Source organism: Macaca mulatta, chromosome 11, assembly GCF_049350105.2.
Source record: "Macaca mulatta isolate MMU2019108-1 chromosome 11, T2T-MMU8v2.0, whole genome shotgun sequence".
Lineage (NCBI taxonomy): Eukaryota > Metazoa > Chordata > Mammalia > Primates > Cercopithecidae > Macaca > Macaca mulatta.
The window spans coordinates 30,524,455-30,539,325 of NC_133416.1; the positions used below are offsets into that span (position 1 = coordinate 30,524,455).

General features: G+C 35.8%; 1 pseudogene; it reads left to right on the forward strand.

The window, feature by feature from the left end:
- LOC144332650 (intraflagellar transport protein 57 homolog pseudogene) overlaps window positions 1–10,145 on the forward strand; it is a 76,634-nt pseudogene extending 66,489 nt beyond the window's left edge.
- The last annotated feature ends 4,726 nt before the right edge of the window (window positions 10,146–14,871 follow it).

Here is a 14,871-nt window from a genome sequence, read left to right on the forward strand (position 1 = left end):
TTGGTGCCAAGGGGATAGCAGAACTCTCCTTCCTCCATTAGCTCCTTGGAGCAGGCACAATATGCATTCATTTTAAACAGATTGCCTGTGGAGGCAAGAGCTTCGCAAGGGACTGACATGGGAGACTTGCACTAATATTAAATAAAATTTACAGGGGCCATTGGTTTGGGCTGAGCTCCTGCATTAGGCCCAACAGCAAAGTAAACTGGAGTTAGTGATGCTGAAGTTCCACACCATCAAGTCAAAACTAAGTTGTTTATCTGATCTTCTGAAAAACCAGAAGAGAGAGAGATTTAATGGCTAAATCTCCCAAAGAGGCCCATTTTAGCAGGCATGATAAGGGAGTCCCTACTGCTTTAACCTTTACAAGGAAAGTAGCTGAAATGATCAATCCCTTTTTCCTCTGTTTCTGCTTTCTTCAGCTATTTTCTGCCCATAAAGCCAAACTCTCCTGCTCAGCTCATTGGAACGCTCATTCCGTTTTATAGAATGAAGTGTTGCCTGATTCTAGAATTGCAAATTAAAGCAAATTTGAACTATGTTTGTTATAATTTTGTCTTTTGACACTAACCATGGATGTTCAATTTTTTTTCAGTGGAAATTATATTTGCATATAGAAGAGACATAAAATATAATTAGTAAGCATTCTCAAATTGCCAACAATACTAACACTTTTTAAAAACTAGCAGTTTTATCTCAAATGAATAAAACATTGGGATAATTCTGTGGAATCTTTCACTCCTCTTCCAAGTATGTTGCTTTGAATAAATACAGCTTAAGAGTCTCCCTAACATATTGTTACCATGTTACTATGTGCTGTAAGTGCAATAGCCTTAAAGACCAAATTCTAACCACAACCATGTAGTTCCTTTGTTTTATATATTTAGGTCAGGCGCTTAACATGGCTTTAACATATTTCCTTTGTGGTTTAATTTCCTTTGTGATTATTTATTTTATTTAATGGGAGTGTAAAAATGTCCCAAGGACTGAAAACAAATTGCAGCTCCTTTTTAACATAGGCACTAAGAAGTACTCTGTTACTTTGCCTTTGGGTCAATATTAAACTTTCAGGATCATTTCGGGTAAAAAATGCAACAGTGAGACATTTACATTTTCTTAATAAAACACGGGAGACTACATTCACTGGCATTCTTTCACACCCTCTTGGGCCCAAGTCTTATAACAAACAAGAAATGAGAAAACATGGACTCCTCAGTGTGCAATGCCACTCAGCAGCTCATAATGGCTCCCTGGAGATATGGAAGGATTCCTGGAAGTCTGAAGAAGGAAAGGTGAACCAAATCATCAGGGCAGGACCCCAGGGTTGCTGTGAGCTTCCTATGCATGCAAAGAGAGATGTGTATCCAGTTTGTAAGTGCTAAAGCTGCAAAGAGATTTTTCACTCCAAATTTACTATCCATCCTATTAACGTGTGTTTGCTTTGGACACTTCAGCTTATACCTTGATAGTGAACAGGTCTGTTTTAATGGTATGTGTAATTTTCAATTCTCATTAAAGGTGTTGCTTCTTAAGACAGGAGTTTTTGTGGGTTTTTTTTGGTTTTGTTTTAATAGTCACTTACCTGTTCATTTAGTAAGAGAAATATCTTATGCTTCGGACTTTATGAACATAACGTATTCATCAAATTTTAAAATGCATCTCTACTAGAATATCTTTTTATTTTACCTCGGACTTAACAAAACTTTAACACCTGGATAAATTTAGAGTTCGTTTGAACTAAATGAAATCACTCAAAATCTAACCATTACTTTACAGCTGTTAATAGTTTTAACAACTTATGGCCGGGCGCGGTGGCTCAAGCCTGTAATCCCAGCACTTTGGGAGGCTGAGACGGGCGGATCACAAGGTCAGGAGATCGAGACCATCCTGGCTAACATGGTGAAACCCCGTCTCTACTAAAAATACAAAAAACTAGCCGGGCGAGGTGGCGGGCGCCTGTAGTCCCAGCTACTCCGGAGGCTGAGGCAGGAGAATGGCGTGAACCCGGGAGGCGGAGCTTGCAGTGAGCTGAGACCCGGCCACTGCACTCCAGCCTGGGCGACAGAGCGAGACTCCGTCTCAAAAAAAAAAAAAAAAAAAAATAGTTTTAACAACTTTTTTCAGTTGCCCAGAAGGAGGAAAATGTGGTTCATTTCACCTCCTTATATAAAATAAAATGAATTTCAATGGGAACAATAGTTTAAAAAAGGGAAGGCCTGTTTATTTTCATAGGACTAGCGTTTCAGTTAATTAAAAAACCAAGAATCATGCTTAAATTAAATCATTTTCCTTAAATTAAAAATAAGAATACCGTGAGAAATAGATCAAAAATTAGTAATGATTTTCTTCCAATTCATGTTTTTATTATGGGTAGAGAATATATTTTGAAATGACATGGAGAAGTGTTTTCCTAAAAACACTTGTCTGAATCACGAAGTGCAATTTTCCTAAAATGTAGTAAAAGTCAATATTATGTTAAATTAATAGTAAAAAGAAACATATAAAGACAATTTTAAATAGCCCTTGTCTTTTTAAAGAGGATGTAGTATAGTTAAGAAAAGAAAGACATAATTATAATAAATATTATCTGAAAATATACAAAATTATTAAACAAAATCAGATATTTTAAAAGCTGGTTTAAAAAAATTAGTATTATTAAAACTTTCATAACTTCTTTTCTTCACCCAAGAAAGTTATGATCACAATACTGCTTAATTTGTGAGGATGTGTTTTACTACATAAACAAATAATTGCATACAAGCATGATTCTGCAGTTCAATTAACAATGTTTAAGACCAACCATGCTGATTAAAATAAAAATATTTCCCTAATAAACTCTTATTAACTTTCTTTTTTCATAAAACATATGTTTCCACTACTTCCAAAGGTCTGGTAATCGTTCATGCAAATGAAAAAAAAAGTATGTTTTCCATACATGCATAAGTTGTTCCACAAACATCTGGTAACGAAACTTTGAAAGCTGCTAGATTCTGAGCCAGCCCAGGTGTTCACTACAACATCTCTAGAACTAAGCAATTGCTCACAGTAATTTGTTGCAACTCGTATTGGCATTTTTACGGTTATGATGAGGCAAAGGGTGATGACATCATGTACTAATGTTATGAAGGTGCTGTGAATTCAGTGTGAAAATTCCATCAATGAGTGATTGTTACTGAAATTGACTACATTGGTGGCCATCGCATGTTGCCAACTGAAACATCTGGGCACAAAGTTAGCAGTGGCACACCTTGTAAATAACTTAATTGAAATTAATTGCCAGAAGTTTGCAGCACTGTAGGCAGTTAATAAGTACCATTTCTCATTCTTCTGCAATGTTTTCGGCTTAAGAATCTTGTATTTTTGAATTCTGTTGTTGTAACTTGTGATGAAAGTAAAACATGTAGAAAATGTATGATGAAACAACAAGACCATAAGGAAATAAAAAACATCATGTAAGGAAGAAAACATTCAACCTTCTATACCTTCTTTCATTAATAAAATTTTTTTCACAAAAATAATTTTTAAATTTATGTATAAAACCATTTTTCAAAAGAGGAATAATTTGAATAAAAGAGGAAAATGTTGAATAATTAGATATAGGTCTCCATTTGTTCAGAAACAAATGTCTAGTATTTTGCCCAAGTTGTAAATGTCAAATGCTTGTTGTGTTGATAAAAACATTTGAAATTATTGTATATAATAAAACCACACGTTTGAAGAGACCAAAAGGCTGTTCTGTGGAAAAACTAGGAGACTAAGAAACACAGGTCTTATTTTTGCTGTAGAGATTCTTATACATTTAGAATAATTTTTTACTCAGCCTCTTCATACTTCATAAATGCAGAAAAAGGTAGCCAAAAATATAGACTGCAACAAAGACGTTGCAGTCAACATAAATGAATTGTTGTGTGACTAATGTAGCATTGTTCAGCCTGAGAAGCTGTTCAGTAAATATTAACATCAATTCCTTGTTCTTCCCTTCTTAGCTCCCCTTACTTTTGAATTTTTGCTTCTTAAAAAAAAAGTATTGCGAATGTAAAGCTGTTTAAAGATACTGAATGTCGGTAGTTTCAAACTGGCTTGAAACAATGAAAACCCAATTAATAAACTAAAGTTTATATTTGCCTTGAAAGTACCACAACTTACATTGATATACTGTGATATAAATTTCCATAATGCCCTTAATATTTTTGAAACTTTTATAAGATATTTATTTTTTAAAATATCATTTTGTCCTGTGTGCTCAACGTGAAGATCCATATAACTAACCTGTTTTAGAGTTTAATACTAGGAAGAAGTTTTCCTAACTAGTATGATTATTTTTATTATATTTTAAAAACCCATGTAACTAAAAAACTCATGTATCTTCTGGCTTGACTACGAAGGTCAAAGCTACTTTTTTTTTTTTTCTTAAGTCAATAGCTATCCTGAGGCCAGGCCTTCTGGTACAACCAAATTGCCTTTTCTGCTCGTTCCCCTTTATATTTCTTGAATGTTGTGCTTTACTTTTGCTTCAGTCATTAGTTACATCTGTTTTCTATATAAATTAGATGGGGTTTAAACAACAGATACTCTAGTTTAGAATACCTAGAACTATCAGTTGGTATTCTCCCATATAAAATATTTATGATTCAAAAAGTCTATTCTTCCTAGAGCTGTGGAATGTTTCATATCTGAATTTTTTGTTCTTTATAGCTCATTATAACACAAATCACACTTTATAACAAGAATATTTTACTTTGTTTTTGATAACAGAGTCTCTTAGGTTTACAAATTAGCTTTTGATATAACCACACAACCTAGGTTTTACAAAAAAATATTTAGTTTCTTTTTCTGAACAGAAAAAAAAAACCCTTCATCTCTATACCTCTTCATAGAAGTAATTGTGGTACTTTGTCATAATGGACGTATTGTTCAGGCAGAGTGAGTTAAATGCGCTATCCAAATGCAAGAAAGGATTTGATTTAATCTTTGCTTTTGTTAGGAACATTCATGGAGAGTATGGGCAAAGAAGCAGTTTTCACTTATGGTTTTAATCTTAAATGTTTGAATCCCTGTAAGTTTCCTTGAGGATAATATTTTAATGGTATCAGAGCAAATTAAATAGAATGGAGAATATGTGGAAAGAATAGCAGACAATTAACAGAGTCATATGAAATCAATGACAGTTGATTTTTAATCACATTTCCACTCAGCTGGTTTTCACTACAAATGAATTTATTTTATAACAAAAATATAAAAATATTTTGGAGTTGCATACAGAGCTATATGATTTTAGGGTCTATCTCCATGGTTTAAGGAATAAAATAAGTTCTAGTTCTTAAGGATCTTGCTATTAATAACAACAACTGCATGTATTAAAGCTATACAAGAGCTTAGAGGAGAAAAATGAGTCAGGGATTTGGCTAATTAACTGCAGAATTGACAATTCAGGAAGGTTGTTAGGAGGCAGTCCTGAACAGCGCTAGAAATAAAGGGGGGGATGTGATAAAAATAATGAAGGAAGGGTCAAGCTAAAAAGTATTTCTCAGATATAAACGAACAGTTCTAATTCTTGTTGTGGTGTAGCATTTTTCTTGCCAGTATGTGCATACTCTAGGAGAAAGTAAATTCTTTAGCTAGTTTTTTTAATCCAAAGCACTTGCAATGGCCTTGAGAAGGTCTTCTTTTAAAAAGTGGGATGTAGCGGCCAGGAGCGGTGGCTCACGCCTGTAATCCCAGCACTTTGAGAGGCCGAGGCTGGTAGATCACAAGGTCAGGAGATGGAGACCATTCTGGCTAACATGGTGAAACCCCGTCTCTACTAAAAATACAAAAATTAGCCGGGCGTGGTGGCGGGCGCCTGCAGTCCCGGCTACTCGGGGGGCTGAGGCAGGAGAATGGCGTGAACCCAGGAGGCGGAGCTTGCAGTGAGCAGAGATCGCGCCACTGCACTCCAGCCTGGGAGACAGTGCGAGACTCTGTCTCAAAATAAATAAATAAAATAAAAATAATTTTTTAAAAAAACTGGGAAGTAGCAAGATAAATAAAAAGTGGAATTAGCATGGGAATGGATTACAAAGATCCATTCTTTCACTCAACTAATTTGGTAGCATCCATTATGTTTCAGGTCCTCTGCCAGGATCTAGGAATACAAGGCTGATAAGGCTACTGCTGCCTCATCCTGTAATTAATATTCATAACAATGATCTTAAGTTGTTGAAAAAATATTAAATTACATTAGCTAACTTTTATTTCAAAAGACTGAGAAGTGCAGACAACAAGTTGACTTATCGTGTTAAAAGTCAAGACAGTGGTTACTCTTGGTAGAGATGGGGGCTGGGCAGTGAAAGAAGGGATCACAAAAGTGGCTTTTGAGAGTCTGGCAGTGTGTTTCTTGACTGTGTGGGGGTCACAGGAGTGTACATGAGTGTATTTGCTTTGTGAGCGTTCGCTGACTTGCACATTTGGGACTTTTCTGAATTTTTAGTTTAATAAAGATTTACATAAAGTTGAAAAAAAAGGCAAGGAAATATTTCATAGGTAATTGAAAGACATGTTTTCCTTTCCTTTTTCAGCCAAACTTCTTCAGCTTTTGCTAACTCCTAAAGCCACTACAGCATTCCAACTGATTCCATCCAACAGTCCGGTGATCCAGCTCTCTGTGAGATTGCTAATGACAGAATCACCATCTCCCATGGCCACTCTTCAACCCCCTCCTGTGATGGTTCTGGTCGCTTTGATGCTTTGGCTATTCTTTCCTTTTGAAACTTTCTCCTAATTTGGCTTTTGTGACGCCGCACTCTCGCAGCCTAATTCTAATTATTAAATTGTTCCTTCTCAGCCCCCATCGCTAGATTTTCTTCTAACCACTTCTTAAATATTCGTGTTCTGGATTCTACCCTCAGCCTATTCTCCTCCCTTCTTTCTGGTTTTAACTGCAGTCCATCAAGAATGCCCAAATCTGTATATCCATCTCCAAACTTGAGATCCAGTTTTATATTTTGAATTGTTCACTTGGCATTTCCACCTACTTTTCTTTTAAATAACTCAAACTCTGTAAGTTCCAACTGAAATTATTGTCCAAATGTCAGAATTCTGATTTTCGTCATCTATTTCCTGTCTCAATTAGCAATCTATCCTTAGCCCAGTCATCCAAGGTAGATATTTGTGAAAAATTCTTTCTGTCATTTTTCTCTCTCAATCCCTACATAAATAAACCACCATGTTTGTAATTAGTACCAATTAAATAATTGTCAAATTACCCTCTGTTCTCCATTTTGTTGAAGTAGGTTTAGTTTGGACCCTCATTTTCTTTTTTTTCCTAGAATATTTTTTATATCTTCATAAATAGGTCCTCTGTCTAAGATCTGGACATCCCTCTTGTCTGTTATTCACACTGCTGCTGTAGTCATCACACTGTTATCAATACTATATATAGCACAATTCAAAGAGCATTTCCTGATTAGGATGGCAGCATGAGCATAGCTGTCTAAATCCTCAATTAACATCTTCCTATTGAAATTCAAGAATAGTTTAACCCCAGCATCAGTACTAGAAACTATAGAAGGGTGCCATTGACCTGTCACAACACTCAAGAGATTCCTAATAGTTTTAGGGCAAATGGAGCCATGTTGTGGAAAAAGTCAAGAGAACCTGCTCTTATGAAATAACAGAGGAGACCAGGCGCAGTGGCTCATGCCTGTAATCCCTGCACTTTGGGAGGCCAAGTGGTTCACCTGAGGTCAGAAGTTTGAGACCAGCCTGGCCAACATGATGAAAACCCAATTCTACTAAAAATACAACAAATTAGCCAGGCATGGCGGTGGGCACCTGTAATCCCAGCTACTCGGGAGGCTGAGGCAGGAGAATTGCTTGAACCCAGGAGGCAGAGGTTGTAGTGAACCGAGATCATGCCATTGCACTCCAGCCTGGGCATCAAGAGAGAAACTCCATCTCAAAAAAAAAAAAAAAAAAAAGGAAAGAAGTAACAGAGGAAAGATCAGAGGCAAATCTATAAACTGAGACAATGGACAATAATCTTTTAGAAAAAAAGAAAAAATTTTAAAGTGGTTGAATGAGAAAAGGGAAGATTTAATAAACTAAAAATGCAATGGGCTTTTTAAAAAGTCTTCATAAGAAGCGAAGCAACATTGCAGAAAATAAAATTAGTTTTCAGAGAAACAGGGTAGAGAGATGAAGGGATGAGAACAAAGATGATTGATCTATATTTTTGCCATCATAAGCAAGAATGTAAAGAGCATTCTTACACATGAATCTTTGTATGTTATCTGCTTATTTCTTTAAAAATTTTTAATTGTAGAAATACTTGGTCATAAGTTATGCACTTAGAAAAAATCTGGAATGTGTTATCAAATTATCTTACAAAATGATTATATAGATTTATCTGCTTACCAACAGTGCTTAAAAAATATGAAAGATGGCCAGGCACAGTGGGTCATGCCTGTAATCACACCACTTTGGGAGGCCAAGGCAGGCAGATCACTTGAGGTCAGGAGTTCAAGACCAGCCTGGCCAACATGGTGAAACCTCATCTCTGCTGACAGTATGAAAATTAGCCAGGCGTGGTGGTACGTACCTATAATCCCAGTTACTTGGGAGACTGAGGCAGGAGAATTGCTTGAACCCATGAGGCAGAGGTTGCAGTGAGCCGAGATCACACCACTGTACTCCAGCCTGGGCAACAGAGTGAGACTGTGCCTGAAAAAATTAAAATAATATAAAATACATAAATAATACAAAATACAAAACCAAATTCCCTCATATTCAATTTCATATAACTATTGTAAATGTTTAAATCCTTATGTTGCTATATTGTTTTAAATTCTATTAATGTTCATCTTCAATATTTGAAAATATACATCTCAAAATGTGTTGATAGTTGCATTAAGTTTGCATCAGCGATTCTATTATTTAAATTGAACTCACTGTTGAACTGCCTTTGGTACTCATCCCAATTCCTTTTTTACTATCATTTCTCCTTTCTTTTATTGTTTATTTGGATGCATCTCTCATTGGGCTGGGACACCTCTTTGAGAAATTTTTCATTAAGGATATTTGGGTTTTTACCCATAATATGTACACCTATATTCCTCTTCCTTGGTTCCCTTAACCTTCTAACAATTGTATCTATAGCCCAATTTTCTTTAGGAATAATCACATTTTACATAAGGTGTATCTATACTGATAACTCCTAGATGTTAAAATATTCAATGAACATGAGCTTAAGAAAAAAATGAATATTTGGGTGGTATAATTTCTGAGCCATACATATAAGAGAATGTCTTTCTGTTGCCATCATACGCAAACAACAATCTAGCTGGGCATGACTTTTGTTCTTTTTTTATGGTCTCCTGTCATTGCGGAGCGGAAGCCAAGGGCCACCACTCCTTGTTAGAATTTGCAACAAGAAGCAAGTGCTTCTTTCTCCAGCCAAATACTGCAAAAAGTGCAGCGGATCAGAGAATCCATGTTGACCAAATGCACCAGCACAAAAGTGGAATTGAATCTTCTCTAAAAGAGAGCAAAGGATTTTTTGACAAACTCCATAACGAAGTTAATAGTTAACTGGAGTGACTCATGCCTGCAGTCCTAGCTACTCAGGAGGCTAAGGTAGGTGGACTGTTTGAGTCCAGGAGTTTGAGACTGCAGTGAGGTATGATTGCACCACTGCACTACTGCCTGGGCAACAGAACAAGACCTTGCCTGTAAAATAAATACATAAATAATTTTTTAAAAGAAATTAGTAAGACTTTGGAAAAGATCTGTCGCTATGAAAAGTACATCAACCATCAGCTTGAGCACATGGTTCAAGAATATCCTGCAGCTCAAACCTAGCTGAGTGACGTAAGGAGCCGGCAGGGAAATGGTGGAGTAATTGAAAGGAACAGACTTCTGTCTGAGGTTACAGAAGACAGAACATGTAAAACTAGAAATGGAAGAAAAGTGCAGCAGCATGACTGGTGGTGATTCTCTGGTTAAGATTAAATAGAGCTTAACAAAACTGAAGCAAGAAACTGTTCAGATGGACAGTTGGAACTGATGTTGTGGAACACACATTACTGCAATCAAAACTGGAGAAGTCCAGTGTGATTAAGGACATGCACGTGAGAGTTATTCCAGAATCAGCAATAGATTCATATTAAAACAGGGGTTTTCATGCTTCTGATTAGTTTTTTTTTTTATTTGTAATTACATCTCATGTTGCATAGATTTCAAAACATAATTATACCTCTTATGGCATGTTCAATGGGTATTTTTTATACGTACACACACATATTCTATCATGGTGATTATGATGGTTAAAGCCTTTACATTGAATATAATGCTTAATAAAATAAAATTTTTTTTTTCAAAAAAGGAGCACTCAACAAACGTATAGGGTAGACGGGCATAGTAGCTCACGTCTGTAATCCCAACACTTGAGAGGCCAAGGTGAAAGGATCCCTTGAGTCCAGGAGTTTGAGACTACCCTGAGCAACATAGCAAGACCTTGTCTCTATAAATAAATAAATAGCCAGGCACTGTGGTGTGCACCTGTAATGTGAGTGCTACGCTACAGCTACTTGGGAGGTCTAGGCAGGAGGATCACTAGAGACTAGGAGTTCGAGACTACCCTGGGCAACATAGGAAGAACTTGTCTTTAAAAAAAAAAAAGTTCCCTGCCTGGTGGTGTGTGTCTGCGGTCATAGCAACTCAGGAGGTTGAGGCAGGAGGATCACTTGAGCCCAGGAGTTTTAGGTTACAGTGAGCTATGATCACATCATTGCACTCCAGCCTGGGCAACAAAGTGAGACTCTGTCTCTAAAAATGTAAAAATAAAAATACAATTAAAAAAAGAATAAGTACATAATTTTAAAAAAAAAGAGAGATTTATAGGACACAAGAGGAGAAGCCACTTCTCTGGAGGATTTGGAAACTAAAGTGAGCAAACATGAGATTCATAGTCGCTGTCATGAGAGTTCTTGACAACTACCTGCCATAGTGTTTCAGGCTGAGCTCTTGAGTTTTGAACTCCCTGACCTTTGTTTTTTTAGGTCTTCCAACAGTTGAATAAGCTCATAAATATTATAATAAACTTAATATCTTAATTACATGAAGTAACTTCTGTTTTCCTAGATGATTTCTGATTGATATAATATAGAAAATGTATTTGATAAAATTCAACATCCAATCCTTAATAAAAAAATAAAACCCATAATAAACTAAAAATAGATATTTAAAAATATGATAATAGATTCATTAGGTTCTATCATGTTTAATGATAAAACATTACAGGCATTCCAGTAAAAGTCAGAAATAGTACATGATGCCTGCTAATACCACTATTATTTGCTGATGTATTTCTGTAAACTTTAGTCCACAAACAACAGGGTGTAATTAGAGGATAGGATAACAAAATATTAATTATTGTCAGATGTGATTTTCTTTTACTCTATAAAACCCAAATGAATTAAAATCAGTAGAAACTTATGAATTTTTCCTCATGCCAACAAAAACAAAGTCCAGTTAGGAAATGTGGTGGGAAAAATTTACAATAGTAATATATATGCACACACATATGTATGTGCATACCTATTTATATCATGATCAAACTTAGCAAATCCATAGAAGGTTCATGAAGTAATCAATAAAACTTTTCTTAGAGAGACAAGTCTTGAATAAATGGAAAGACACATTACATCCTTGGATGTTGAATATTCAGTATTATGACGGTATCGAGGGCCTTCAGATTGATTTTCACCAGACTAGTCAATTATACTGGTTGTGTTTCAATTTTTTAATAAACAGCAACATTCAAATTCTCACTCCCTCAACAATAGCATAAAATGTTTATGGTGTCTTTCTAGTGTTTTAAATTAGAAAAAAAAATGGCCATTGTTCTCAGCCTTAAAGATATATTGGTGATTGAAAGACTTAATCATGCTAAAATGCCAATACTATCCAAAACCATCTACAGATCTAACATAGTCTTTATCAAAATCCCCAAAATTTCTTGTCTTACGCTGAGTTAGAAAAATTCACCTTAAAATTCATATAGATCTCTCGAGTCCAGGAGTTCAAGGTTGCAGTGAGCCATGATTATGCCACTGCACTCCAGCCTGGGTGACAGAGCGAGACCCTGTCTCAAAAACATAAATAAATAAATAAATGGAGAAAAATTTATATAGACTCTTAAGGGACCACCAAGAGCCAAAATAATCTTGAAAAAAGAAGAAAGTTGGACGTCTCACACTTCCTGATTTCAAAACTTGTTACAAAGCTAAATGAATTAAAACTGTGGTATTGGCATAAACACAGATAAATAGACCAATGGAACAGAATAGAGATCCCAGAAATAAACTCTTGGATATACGGTCAAATGATTTTCAACAAGGGTGTCAAAACCATTAAATGGGAAAGAACAGTCTTTTCAACAAAAGATATTGCAAAAACTGGATATCCACATGCAAAAGAATGAAGTTGGAAACTTACCCTATGTTATGGTTTGGATGTGATTTGTCCCCACCAGAATTCATATTGAAATTTAATCCCCAACGTAGCAGTGTTGGGAAGTGAGGCCTAGTGGGAGGTGTTTGGGTCATGGAGACTAATCCCTGATGAATGGCTTAATGCCTTCCTGAGGGAGGGAGTGAGTCCTCCTGCTCATGGGAATGAATTGGTTCCTGAGAGATCAGGTCGTTAAACACAGTCTGGCTTCCTTGGTTTCTCTCTCTTGCTAACTCTCTTGCTATGTGATCTCTTTGCCCCACTTCTTTTCAGCCTGAGGCCCTCACCAGATGCAGCTGCCCAATCTTGAACTTACTAGTATACCAGAATTATGAGTTAAATAATCCTCTTTTCTGTGTAAATTACCTTGCCTTACACTGTAAGGTATTCTGTTATAGCAACACTAAGTGGACTAGGACACCTTATATCTTATATAAAATTAATTCAAAATGGGTCAAAGACCTAATGTAAAAGCTAAACCTATAAAACTCTTAGCAGAAACAGAGACACTTCATGATATTGGAGGTGGCAATGCTTTCTTGGATATGATACCAAAACACATGAAAAAAAAGAAAAAATGATAAATTTGGACTACATCAAAATTTTAAACTTTGTGTATCAAAGGACACATTTAACAGAGTGAAAAGACAATCCATGGAATGGGAGAAAAATATTTGAGAATCATATGTCTGATAAGGGGTTAGTATCTAGGGTACGTAAAGAACTACAACTCAACAACAACAAAAACCAACTCAATTTTAAAATGAGCCAGGATCCTGAATAGATAGATATTTCTCCAAAGAAGATACACAAATGACCAATAAGAATATAAAAAGATGTTCAATGTCACTAATCATTAGGTTAATGCAAATCAAAACTGTGTGGAAATACCACTTTATACTCATTAGGATGGCTGCTATCAAAAAAAAACCAGAGAATAAGTGTTGATGAGGATGCCGATAAAATGAGCACTATTGGTGGAAAGGTAAAATGGTGCAGTCACTATGGAAAAATAGTATAGTGATTCCTCAGAAAAATTTAAAAAAGAATAACCACATGATCTAGCAATTCTACTTCTGGGTATATACTCCAAAGAATTGAAAGCAGGGTCTTGAAGAGATACTTGTACACCCATGTACATAGCAGCGTTATTCACAAAGCCAAAAGGTGGAAACAACCCAAGTGTCACTGATGGATGGAGGAATGGATACACAAAATGTGGTGTACGCATGCAATACAATGTTATTTAGCCTTAAAAAAGGAAGAAAATCTGACATGTACTAAAATGTGGATGAACCTTGAGGACATTATGCTACGCAAAATAAGCCAGTCAGAAAGAGACAAATACTACGTAATTTCACTTACATGAAGAATCTAGAGTAGTCATATTGATAAAGACAGACAGTGGAATGGTGGCTGTTAAGGGCTGGTGGGATGGGGGGAAAGGAGAGTTACTGAATGGGTCATAGTTTCAGTTTTGCAAGGTAAAGGGAGTACTGGAGACATGGTGATGATGGTTGCACGACAAAGTGAATGTACATAATGCCACTGAACTGTACACTTAAAGTGGTTAAGAAAGTAAATTTTATGTTAGGTATATTTTATCACAATTAAATGAACAAATAAACACATGCTTTCATACATAAATACTTGAAGATACATTAGATAGATATTTAAGGAAAGGAAAACTAGGGATTTTTAATTCTCTTATGCTTTCCCATTTTAGATAATAATTATAACCTAATTTCCCTAATACTCCCTTTTCTTCCCTTTAGGATACCAGCCAATGTTGTGAATTTTCCTACTGTCAGTAGTCTTGGCACAAGATAAACTTTTCACTCCCTCCTTGTTTTCTAAAGAGTTCAGGCATTCAGAGAAATTCCTAAAGTAGACACTATCCTTCCCCTCAGATGGCTTAAATTCCATTAGGGGTATATTAACAAGACAGGAGGCAATCACAGTACAATGTGGTGGTCTCATTTTCTAAAAGTTCACCCAATGTCCTGAGGGTGCTGAAATCATGAATGCAGTAGCACAAGTAGGTGACCAATCAAAGTGACTCTGATAAATTGCATAAAGCCATTCAATTCCAATTTGACCAGGCGTATATTAAAATACAAAGTACAATAGCCCATCAATACTAGAGGCTATTTTTTGTTCCAAATAATTATATAGGTAGGAGGGCAGGGTGGAGAGAACATGATTAATATGTAGAGGACTCCTCTGTTGTTTACACAGAAAAAAAATTCAAGCTATAGGGTCTATAAGTACCAGCAAGAGATATCAGTTTAGTAGGTGTTTCAGGGGTCAAGAAAGATATGATTGTAAAACTCATGTGGCAAAAATATGCTCCTAGATTTTGTTTTTTTGGTGGCCAAGAAA